Source organism: Triticum dicoccoides, chromosome 7A, assembly GCF_002162155.2.
Source record: "Triticum dicoccoides isolate Atlit2015 ecotype Zavitan chromosome 7A, WEW_v2.0, whole genome shotgun sequence".
Lineage (NCBI taxonomy): Eukaryota > Viridiplantae > Streptophyta > Magnoliopsida > Poales > Poaceae > Triticum > Triticum dicoccoides.
The window spans coordinates 108379927-108391503 of NC_041392.1; positions in this window are offsets into that span (position 1 = coordinate 108379927).

The window sequence follows — 11577 nt, forward strand, 5'->3', positions numbered from 1 at the left end:
TGACAGGCTTTGAGGTACGTGAGATAATATGTGATAGTACTGCACATGTTAGGTGTGCCCTGTGTAGATAGTAGCCCTTGAGACTCTGGTTGTCGTTGAGAACGGCAGCGAACAGAGGATCATATTCCCAGGCAATAACCAGACTGCCCCTATGTGCAGGTGGTGGAAGCTCCGGTGGCTAGCCGGACTAGTGAGTTTGCCAAATTAAAATGGCAACTGGATGCGGAAGACGTCAACATCGAGCTTGTTAACAAGAGGCTTGACGAGGCACAGGGTAAGTGTTATTATCTGGTGAACGCCACATAGTAAGAGCAGCATGATGCCAGTATCTTTAATATGTTATGACTGCAGATGGAGCTGCCACCGTGGAAACCTTGTGGGCAGAACTTGCCCGAGCCAAGGAACAAGCAAGGATTAGTAATGCGGCTGCTTTGAAGGCGGCCAAGGAGTTGAAAGCCGAGAAGGTCACACATTGCGAGAGCCAAGATAAGATGGCCAAGATGGCCGTAGAATTAAAAGACACTGCCGACTGTTGCCGGGTCCTTGAAAAAGAAAACCGAGCGAAGGCAACGGACCTTGATAAGGCCACGATGGCGGACAAAGACACCCGTTCTGCTATGAGAGCGAAGAAGGAGGAGCTGCGGGAAGCCGGGGATATTGCGGCTGGGAAACCCTTCATGTTACGGAGGAAGTTCGGAGATCCACGGTATGCCCCTCTGGATCAGCTGTGGAGTTCGGCAGATGCGTATATGGATTTGGCGGCGAGTGCTGCCGATGCTGCCAAGTACTTCCAAGGTCAGACAGATCGTGAAGTGGACAAGCTATTCTGGTCGCAATTCAACGTTCCAGAGCGTCCACTTTCATTGACTGACCAGCTAGCCGAATGGGCCAAACTGAATAGGTTGTCCGGACTCGCCATGAGGTCTGTTGTGGATCAGCTATGGCCGGAAAAGCCAAAGCCGAACAGCTATTTCAGCTTAGTGCAGTAGTGCCTTGGTGCGGTGCCGCGCATTAATGCGATGAAGAGGTCGGCGTGCATAGAAGGCTCGCGGATGGCCCTTGCCCATGTTAAAACATACTGGGCGGAGATGGACGCTACCACTGTTGCGGCGCAGGGTTCGGCCATAGGCCGAGTGGCTGCCGAGCACTATTTCGAGGAGGTTCTCGAGGGTGCTCGTTTGATAGAGGCCCAGTGCTCGAAGAATATTATGTTTGAGTGATATGTATTCTCATTGTAAACACAATGCTTTTATGAAGTTTTATAAGGCCATGTTTATACTTTTGCCTGAAAGTAGTATGATGCCTCATGTGCAGCCGTTTATGTATACATGTGTATAACCTGAAAGATTGCAGCTGTCGGCTTCAACCCCCACGCATATAATGCGGAGGTGCTCGCGAAAAACGCGTGTTCACACTTAACCCAACGTCTTGGTCCTATTAAGGAGGTGATAGCGTAGCGAACAAGGCAACCGGACTATAATGCTTTAACACTTTCACTTAGCCATAGGAGTTTGATAGTGGGGCTACTAGATAGCCCCTGGTGGCTCCGCACTCTCCCGATCGCGGGGTGCGTACATGCCTGGCCGGAAAACGGCCCTTCGTTAAGGCGGAGGAATTCTAACATTCCGATAGGTCATCGAGTGGTTGACCAGTCTCACGCTATATCATGACAGTCAGTTTTCGGCTTTCTCTACTGAGGTGCTCGTCCGGATGAACCAGGGCACAATCGCAGTAGTTCTCCTGGTGCTACCTTAGCTGATAAAGCGGAACGTAAGGCACCAAAACACAGGAGCCGGGCAAACCCAACATTTGACCAAAGACAATGATTCGGAGCTGATGCATATAAGGCCAAACTCGCGACGCCGAACACTCGCTAAGGTATTCGGTCTTTATGGTATAAACCAGGCCTAAATAGTGCCCTTTGTAAGAAGCCCCTTGTGTCCCGGTACGTGCATTATTCTAACGTGGCCACATGCCAAGACGTCAGCATCCTTCTCAATTGTGCTGAGAATTCAGTGGATGTGTATCAACAAGAGACAGTAAAAAAGGTTCACGCAGGGCCTTAATCTAAAAAGAATCCTTGGAGCGGGTCCCTGCTGCACGTCTGCGCCCGTGTCTCCGTTGTGTCGTATCCTGGACGGGTGTAGCACGATGATCATCTGTAAAAGAGAGGAACTTAGGTGAAAAAGTTGTTGTGCAAAAAGATAGTTTTTAAAGAAACCAGGTATAATTCAAGATGAGTAAAAATTGCCACTTGTCTGCGCGCGTTGAGCCCCTTGTATTTGTAATAGGGGTGTGACCATTGATCCGGTATGAATTACATATAGCTGCGCCGGACTCGTCTAACCGTGTTCGAGGTCTTGACGACCTGTTAAATGCTTTAGTTGGTCAGGCCGTTTTTAGTGTGCGGGTGCCAAGGCAACCGCACTCTCTTCGGCGTGCAAAGATCGCTTAATACTTCCGTTCACTGTAATGATGCCACATGGGCCGGGCATCTTGAGTGTGAGGGAAGCGTAGTGCGGTATTGCATTAAAGCGAACAAAAGCTTCGTGTCCGAGTAGTGCTTGATAGCCACTTTGGAACGGAGCGATGTGGAAGGTTAAATGTTCGCTACGGAAGTTATCGGGGAAGCCGGATATAACCTTTAGTAGTAGGGAGCCCGTGCAATGAGCCCCTGGGCCTGGCGTTACTCCTTTAAAGGTAGTATTGCTTTGGCAAATTTTTGTTGGGTCTATCCTCATTTCGCGGATTGTATCCTGGTATATCAGGTTTAGACTGCTGCCACCGTCCATCAGGACTCGTGTGAAGTGGTATCCGTCAATTATTGGGTCTAATACCAGGGCAGCCCATCCTGCACGCCAGATACTTGTTGAGTAATCTCGATGGTCGAAAGTGATCGGATGAGACGACCAGTGGCAGGACTCCGCGGTGATAGGCCCTTGGGCATATTTTTCTAGGAGTGTCGTGTTGTTTCTTCCCTTGATCACGTGTAACACGTTTACTATTTTGACTTTTGGTGGAAATTTCTTTTGTTCCCCAGTGTCTTGCTTGAGAGGCTCATCCTCGTCTTCGCTTGGTGTATCCTCCCCCTTGTGTATGACGTTGAGCTTGCCGGACTGCTTGAAGACCCAACATTCTTTGTGGGTATGATTAGCGGGTTTACCAGGGGTGCTATGGATCTAACATATTTGGTCCAGAATTTTTTTAGGCTGGACAGTTCGTCTCTGGCGCCTTTAGAGGGCGGCTTTTGCTGACCTGGCCGAGAGCTTTTGAATCCGGTGTTTACTGTCGTGCTCTTCGTGCTGTCTTCTTTATTTCAGCATTTGTTATTGCTGTTGCACCGTGATTTCCAGTTTCCATCTCTAACTTCAGATGTACTGGGATCGCTGGTGCTGCATCTGGCTAGCCAGTTGTCCTCACCCGCGCAAAAGCGGGTCATGAGGCTTGTTAATGCTGCCATTGTTCGCGGCTTTTCTTGGCCGAGGTGTCTGGCAAGCCATTCGTCACGGACGCTATGCTTAAAAGCTGCCAAGGCTTCGACGTCCGGACAGTCGACAATTTGGTTCTTTTTAGTAAGAAACCTGTTCCAAAGTTTTCGGGCTGACTCTCCGAGCTGTTGAGTTATATGACTCAAATCGTCCGCGTCCGAAGGTCGGACAAAAGTCCCTTGAAAATTTGCCCGAAAAGCGTCTTTGAGCTCTTCCCAGCTTCCAATGGAGTTTTCGGGGAGGCTTTTAAGCCAGTGACGAGCTGGACCTTTGAGCTTGAGGGGTAAGTACTTGATGGCGTGGAGATCATCTCCTCGAGCCATATGGATATGGAGGATATAGTCCTCAATCCAGACCCCAGGGTCTGTTGTTCCGTTGTATGCCTCTATGTTTACGGGTTTGAATCCCTCTGGAAATTCATGATCCAACACCTCGTCGGTGAAACATAGGGGGTGTGCGGCACCCCTGTATCTGGGTGTACCGCGTTGTTCGGATGTTTGTTGTGTTACATCGTATGCTGGGGCGCGCTTGCGTGGTCCATAGATGGATTTGGTTGCGCCGTCCTTTTGGTGCGAGCCCTCGCGTGGATCGCGTATTGGCTTGTGGGTGGCGTTGTTTGCCGCTCTATGTTGGCCGTGAGGTCGTCTATCCGGCCAGGTGGCCGTTTTTATTTTTGGTTGTGGGGGGTCTGAGGCCTCCTCATCGAATTCAGGTAGTAACTTCCGCTTTGGGTAGCTCTTGGTGGGGCGATTGCCGCCGTACTTTGCTGCTGTGTTGAGTACTTTGCTCCATCTGATTTGGAGTGTGTCCTGCGCAGCCTTGAGCCTTTGCTTCTGCTTTTTCAGACTCCTCGCGGTGGTAACAAGCCTTTGGCGGGCATTCTGCTGCTCCGGGTGCTTGTTCGGCGTTATGTCGTCCGGACTATCATCTTTGACAGAATTGGTTTGTCCGGTTTGATTCTCCGTATTGCCGTGGTCCGGCGGTGGTTCGCCCTGCTCCAACGCCGGGTCTGTATGATCATTATTTCTGCCGAGGCGGGATTTGGGGCAGCGCTTGCGTCGCCGCTTTGACTGCTTCTCGAGGGAACAAGCGTCCTTCTGTTCCTCGTCGTCGTCTTCTTTTGGTGTGTCCACCATGTATACGTCATATGATGAGGTGGTCGTCCAGCGCCCTGTGGGCGGTGGTTCCTCTTCGCCTCCCTTATCGTCGTCCATACCGTCGATGTATTTGGAGTCGAAGTCGAGCATGTTGGTTGAGTCATCGATAGTGGGTGGTGGGTGGGCGTTGAATTTCTTCATCGTCCGCATCCCAATCCTGTTGGCCATAATCCGGCCAGGGCTCTCCTAACAAAGCAAGAGACCTTAGTGAATTCAGAATGTCGCCGAAGGGCGAGTGCTGAAAGATATTCGTGGCGGTGAATTCCATGATCGGCGCCCAATCGGATTCGATTGGCAGGGGCGCGGGCGGTTCGGAGTCAGAAAAAGAGTCCGGCACCTTGGAGTCATGGGCTGCGCAGAGGGTTAGGCTGGTGTTCGGCTCAATCACCGTTGAGACTGCAGCCCCTGAGGCGGTGTCAAACCATCCGCCCTCGACTGGCGCAGTTGGCTCCAAGCTAAGGGTCGGAGCTGATGCGGGCGCAGCCTCTGGGGTACTGTTTGGTGGCAGAGTTAGGTCATACCCATCGTGACAGTGCGGCGCGCCCGACTGTGGCTCGAATCCGTCGAAGATCCAGTCTCCGCGGATGTCGGCCGTGTAGTTCAAACTTCCAAATCTGACTTGATGGTCAGGGGCGTAGCTTTCAATCTGCTCCAGATGGCCAAGCGAATTAGCCCGCAGTGCAAAGCCGCCGAATACGAAGATCTGTCTGAGGAGAAAAGTCTTACCCTGGACCGCATCACTGTCGATGATAGTAGGAGCCATCAAGCCTAACGGCGACGACACAGAGGAACTCTCAATGAAAGCACCAATGTCGGTGTCAAAACCGGCGGATCTCGGGTAGGGGGTCCCGAACTGTGCGTCTAGGCCGGATGGTAACAGGAGGCAGGGGACACGATGTTTTACCCAGGTTTGGGCCCTCTTGATGGAGGTAAAACCCTACGTCCTGCTTGATTAATATTGATGATATGGGTAGTACAAGAGTAGATCCACCACGAGATCAGAGAGGCTAAACCCTAAAAGCTAGCCTATGGTATGATTGTATGTTATGGTTGTTGTCCTACGGACTAAAACCCTTCGGTTTATATAGACACCGGAGAGGGTTAGGGTTACACAAGGTCAGTTACAAAGGAGGAGATATCCATATCTGTACTGCCTAGCTTGCCTTCCACACCAAGTAGAGTCCCATCCGGACACGAGACGAAGTCTTCAATCTTGTATCTTCATAGTCTAACAGTCCGGCCAATGGAGATAGTCCGGCTGTCCGGAGACCCCCTAATCCAGGACTCCCTCAACGATGCTCAAGATAATCAAGTGATCACTCCTCGTCTCACCCCCGAGGAGGATTTGGAGCGTCGTGCCGCCAAGGTTGCTTCCAAACTCTCCACCAAGGATCATCTCATGACGAATGTGCTTGGAAGCTTAAGAGAGGGTGTAAGCACTCATAGACAATTAGCAAACTATTGTGAGCATCACGCATTTGTCTCTTGTGTCGAACCCCACAAGGTCTATGAGGCGCTAGAAGATCCGGATTGGCTCAATGCCATGCATGAAGAACTCAACAACTTCGAGCGCAACAAAGTGTGGAGATTGGTGCCAAGACCGGCGGGGAACCACAATGTCATTGGAACCAAGTGGATATTTAAGAACAAGCAAGATGCCCATGGGATTATCATTCGCAACAAGGCTCGTTTAGTAGCAAAAGGCTACTCCCAAGTCGAGGGTATCGACTACGATGAAACCTTTGTTCCCGTTGCTCGTCTTGAATCCATTCGCATGTTGATTGCATATGCTTCTCATCATAACTTTAAGTTACAACAAACGGATGTGAAGAGTGCTTTTCTTAATGGTCCTATTAATGAATTGGTTTACGTTAAGCAACCCCCCGGGTTCGAGGATCCCTACTTTCCCGATCATGTGTATCAACTCGATAAGGCACTCTATGGCCTTAAACAAGCCCCACGTGTGTGGTATGACCACCTTACCGAGTTGTTACAAGACCGTGGTTTTGAAGTTGGGCTAATCGACCCCACTCTTTTTACTAAGAAGGTCAAAGGGGAGTTGTTTGTGTGCCAATTATATGTTGATGATATTATCTTTGGTTCACCTAACAAAGCTTTCAATGAGGAATTTGCCGCTCTCATGACCTCAAAGTTCGAGATGTCTTCCATGGGAGAGTTGAAGTTCTTTCTAGGGTTCGAAGTGAAGCAAAGAAGAGAAGGAACCTTCATCAACCAAGCCAAATACACTCAAGACATGCTCAAGAGATTCAAGCTAAGTGACGTCAAGCCGGCTTCCACTCCAATGCCCACCAAGTGCCAACTTGACATAGATCCCAATGGTAAAGTGGTGGATCAAAAGGTATATCGCTCCATGATTGGATTCTTGCTTTACCTTTGTGCATCTAGACCGGATATCATGTTGAGTGTGGGAATTTTTGCACGGTTTCAAGCCACACCTAAGGAAAGTCACTATGTGGCGGTCAAATGAATCTTTCGATATTTGGCTCATACCCCAAATTTGGCTTATGGTACCCAAGAGGATCAAACTTCAAGCTTGTAGGGTACTCGAATTCCGATTGGGCGGGAGACAAAGTGGATAGGAAGTCCACTTCCGGAGGGTGCCAATTCCTTGGTTGCTCTTTGGTAAGTTGGTCTTCCAAAAAGCAAAGTTGTGTGTCTCTCTCGTCCACCGAACCGGAGTATGTAGCAGCCGATAGTTGTTGTGCACAACTCCTATGGATGAGGCAAACTTTAAAGGATTACGGTGTCACTTGTGACAAAGTGCCTCTTTGGTGTGACAATGAAAATGCCATCAAGATCTCTCTCAACCCGGTGCAACACTTCAAGACGAAGCATATTGAGATTCGGTATCACTTCATCTGGGATCACATTAGGCGAGGAGAGATCGAGCTCAACTATGTCAACACTCATGATAACCTTGCAGATATTTTCACGAAGCCCTTGGATGAAGCAAGATTTCACGAGTTAAGGCATGAGCTAAATATCATTGATTCGAGCAATGTGGCTTGAACCCTTGCACACCCCACCATGCTCAATTTGTTGTCTAGTCTAGGTGTAGGCATGGACATAGGGGAGTGTTGTTCTCTAAATGAATTGTTCCTCCCCCCATCATGCATAAATTGAGCAAGTCTTTCACTTTAGCCATTGTTGATGGTACTTGTGTTTCAAAGACGAGTTTTGTTCACGGGCCCAAGGTTAAAATCTTCGTGGCGCCGTACCTCTTGACTCAAACATAGGTGGCCTCAGCCACCGCCCTCTCTTGAAGAGGTGTGTCTTGGACGTTTGCTGGTGTGCTCTTTCTTCTTGCCTTTTTGTTTTTTTGAGCTAAGCCTTGTTGTTTGGTTGCCGTGGCGTGCTGGGCGGTACTAGCGCTGGTGGTGCGCGGTACTACTGCTTATAAGCGGTACTACTGCCCCCGGCATGGTACTACCGCTGAGGGACGGGACCAGGGGGTTATATCGGGGCAGGGGGAGGTTTCTTCTCCCCCATACCCATTCACTTTGCCCCCTCGTTCCTCTTCCTCTCTCTCCAGCCTCGCCACGCCGCGGGAGGGCTCCGACGGATCTTCGTCTCCGGGGCGTCCCTCTCCATTTCCTTCGGTGGAGTCAATCCCCACCTCGTTCTCTTGCCATGGATGCCGGTATTGCCCCCGTTCCTTCTCTCCCTTTGTCTTGTTTTCAGATCTTGCTTCTTAGGGGGAATGGTGGTTGCATCTCTAGATTTTTGGCTAAATCTAGGCTTGAGTAGGTTGGAGAAGGCAACTAGACTATCTAGATTAGAGTTTGGTAGGAATATTTTTGAATTTGGCAGGCCGATAGTGCCGGATCTGACCACGGTAGTAGGAAACCGATGTTTCCCCGCTTGGAGCGGTACTACCGCTTGACCTGGAGCGGTACTACCGCTCTCGTTGGTGCGGTACTACCTCTTGACCTCGAGCGGTACTACCGCTCTCTTTGGAGCGGTACTGCCGCTTGGGCGGTACTGCCGCGGGCATGTCACGGTACTACCGCTGCCTGCCAAGTTCCATCATGTTCCTGCCTTACCTTGATCCTTTTGTTGTGTTTGTTGGCTTATGCTCGTTCTTTCTGGTTGTTTTGCGTGTTCTTGTGTTTGGCTCCAGGTGATGAACTTCCTGAGCATCAAGCTCGCCGTATCAACCCCGGGCGTGCAACGTCAAAGCGCTACGGCACCTCTGAGCCAGCCGGTGGTTCCTCTAGCACCCAACCACCACCAGCAGGTGCATCCGCAAGTGTTCCTCCACCTCCTCAGCAGTCAAACAGATCCGCCAACAAGCCAAAAGGAAAGACTGTGACTGAGATGACTAACAAGGAGTTTTGGGAAAGGCGTCACCGCAATCCCTATGAGGTGGACCAAGATCCCACTTTGGTCAACCACCCGTTCTGGAACCGATTTCAGTTTGCCATCTATTTTGATGTGATCAAGGCCAAGAAGAATCTCTATGTTGATGTTCGCTCAATTGACACTGATGCCATGGAGAAGGACCCTGAGTACTTTGGCGAAGCCCTTCAGATGTGCACTCAGCTGAACATTCTCAGGATCATGCAGTACAACAAGGATTTCGATGCAGGTTTGGTGGCTCAATTCTATGCTACCGTTCATCTTGGAATGGATGCCGACAGGACTCTGACCTGTATGACCAATGGAAAGTTGCTTTCCGTCAAGTGGAAGGCCTTCATGGAGTTACTTGATGTGGAAGATCGCGGGCTTGAGACTTCAGTAGGTTTCCTCCCTCACCGCAATACTACATCCACTCACAAGCAAGCCCTTTGGCCCTACTGCACTGTGAAGGTTCACCCAGTGACTAAGAAGGAAACCTATGAGCTGTCTACGTATCTGGACATTCTTCATCGTGTCTTCCGTGAGACTCTCTTCCCTCGCATCGGGAATCTGGATATGGTCCACTCATATCTCGTGGACATGCTTCTTTTCTGTCAGCATGAGAAGGAAGCAAACACTGGAGAGAGCCTGGATATTTCTCATGTTATGTGGAACTTCTCTCTGCCGTTTCTGAGCGCAAGTGCCCGATATATGGTCCATTCATCATGAGGCTCATTGAGAGGGCCTGGGCACAGATCTATCCCAGAGTGATGCTGGAAACTAGAGACTTAGTTTCCCATGAGATCAAGCGTCTGAGGAAGAAGGACAATTGGGTCACACCAGCGCCTAAACCCGAGGGTCCGTCTACTGTTGCTGCTGCTGCCATGGAGAACGAGGGTGGGGCTGCCACTGGTGATCACGAGGAGGACTTTGGGCCCTCTAGTGTAGAACCTTTGTGGGCGAAGAAGCTTAAACGCAAGATGAAGAAGCTTTTCTGCATGGAGTCTCATGGTCAGTACATGACTCATGTGGCGGAGAAGCATGCCAGGGTGCGCCACAAGGAGCTCATGCGTCACCTGGGTGCGATAGTTGCCAGTGGTTCTGAGGGACAGATCACCGAAGAGGAGGAATGGATTCATCAGCATTGCCCTTGGACCGACTCCAATGCCGAGCAGTTTCCGACCAATGACGAAGATGCAGATGATCATGCTGAGATGTGATGTTCGAGATCCTCAGCTTGTGATCACCTGGAGTCGTAGCGCCGCTCTTTGCCCTTTTGGTGTCTCGATGCCAAAGGGGGAGAGAGTGTAGGGATTTGTGTTGTTGCCATGCTTCGAGTGTGTCTTTGTGTCGTTTTGTGTTTTCTTGTGTGTTCTCTCGGTGTCTTTGTTTGGTTTGGTTTGGTGCCTGTGAGACCTAAGTTCTAGACATATGGTATGAGACATATGCTCCCTATCGCTACCTTATTACTTATGTCTATTATCGCTACCTTATTACTTATGTCTATTATCGCTACCTTATTACTTATGTTTATTCAGTACTATAGTATATTATGAGTTGCATGCTTGTCCTGTTTTATACTCTTCTCTCATATATCATGTGCTTAGAATTGTTGGACTATAAAATATAGGGGGAGTGTTGATCCGGATGTGTGTGTCTTGCTTTCCTATTGCTCCTCTAACTATGTGCACACATTCAGGGGGAGCCCGTCTATATTTTGTAGTTCTTAGTTTTCTTACTTTTATATCTTTTCCTTGTGCAAATCCCTAGTTGTCATCAATCCATCAAAAAGGGGGAGATTGTTGAGGCATATCTCTCTCGAGGTAGTTTTGATGATTGATGACAACATGGTTGCGGACTAATCATGTGCTTTGAGTAGTTCACAGATTCATCCTTGGCACGAGATGTTTTCTTCCCTTCGGAGTGTCATTCAATATGGTGTAGCTCTTTCGTTTCTCTTTTGGTGGACTAGTTGCATAGAGGGCACCGTACTATCAAGAGGGGGTCCGCTGGGGTATTGCTTGGGTGGAATCAACATGTACACATCAGCTTCTCTCTCTCTCAGAGCTCTTCCACTTCATTGCAGAGATCTCTTCTCCTTCTGTGTCCTGTCTGGATTCTAGTGGTAGTACCGCGCAACCCAGCGGTAGTACCGTTGAAGAGTCACAAGCGGCAGTACCGCTCCGCAGCGGTAGTACCGTCGGTGACTCCACAACAGTACTACTGCTGGCCTGCCTGGCACCACCGCCTCGTCCTCAGCCTTGATGGAGAGATCTTCTCTCTCTCTTCTGTGTCCCAGCGGTAGTACCGCACTACCAGCGGTAGTACCGCCGAAGGGTCACAAGCGGTAGTACCGCTCCGCAGCGGTAGTACCGCCGGTGACCCCGCAGCTGTACTACCGCTGGGCTGTCTGGCTCCTACCGCCTCGACTCGAGGGCTCTTCTTCTCGTGTCGGGTTTTGCGGCACTAGTTGCGGCAGTAGAGGCGGTAGTGCCCTTTCGAAGCGGTAGTACCGCCCTTACCACCGCGGTAGTACCACGCTGGGTCCAGATCCCTGCTGCTCTTCTCTGTGC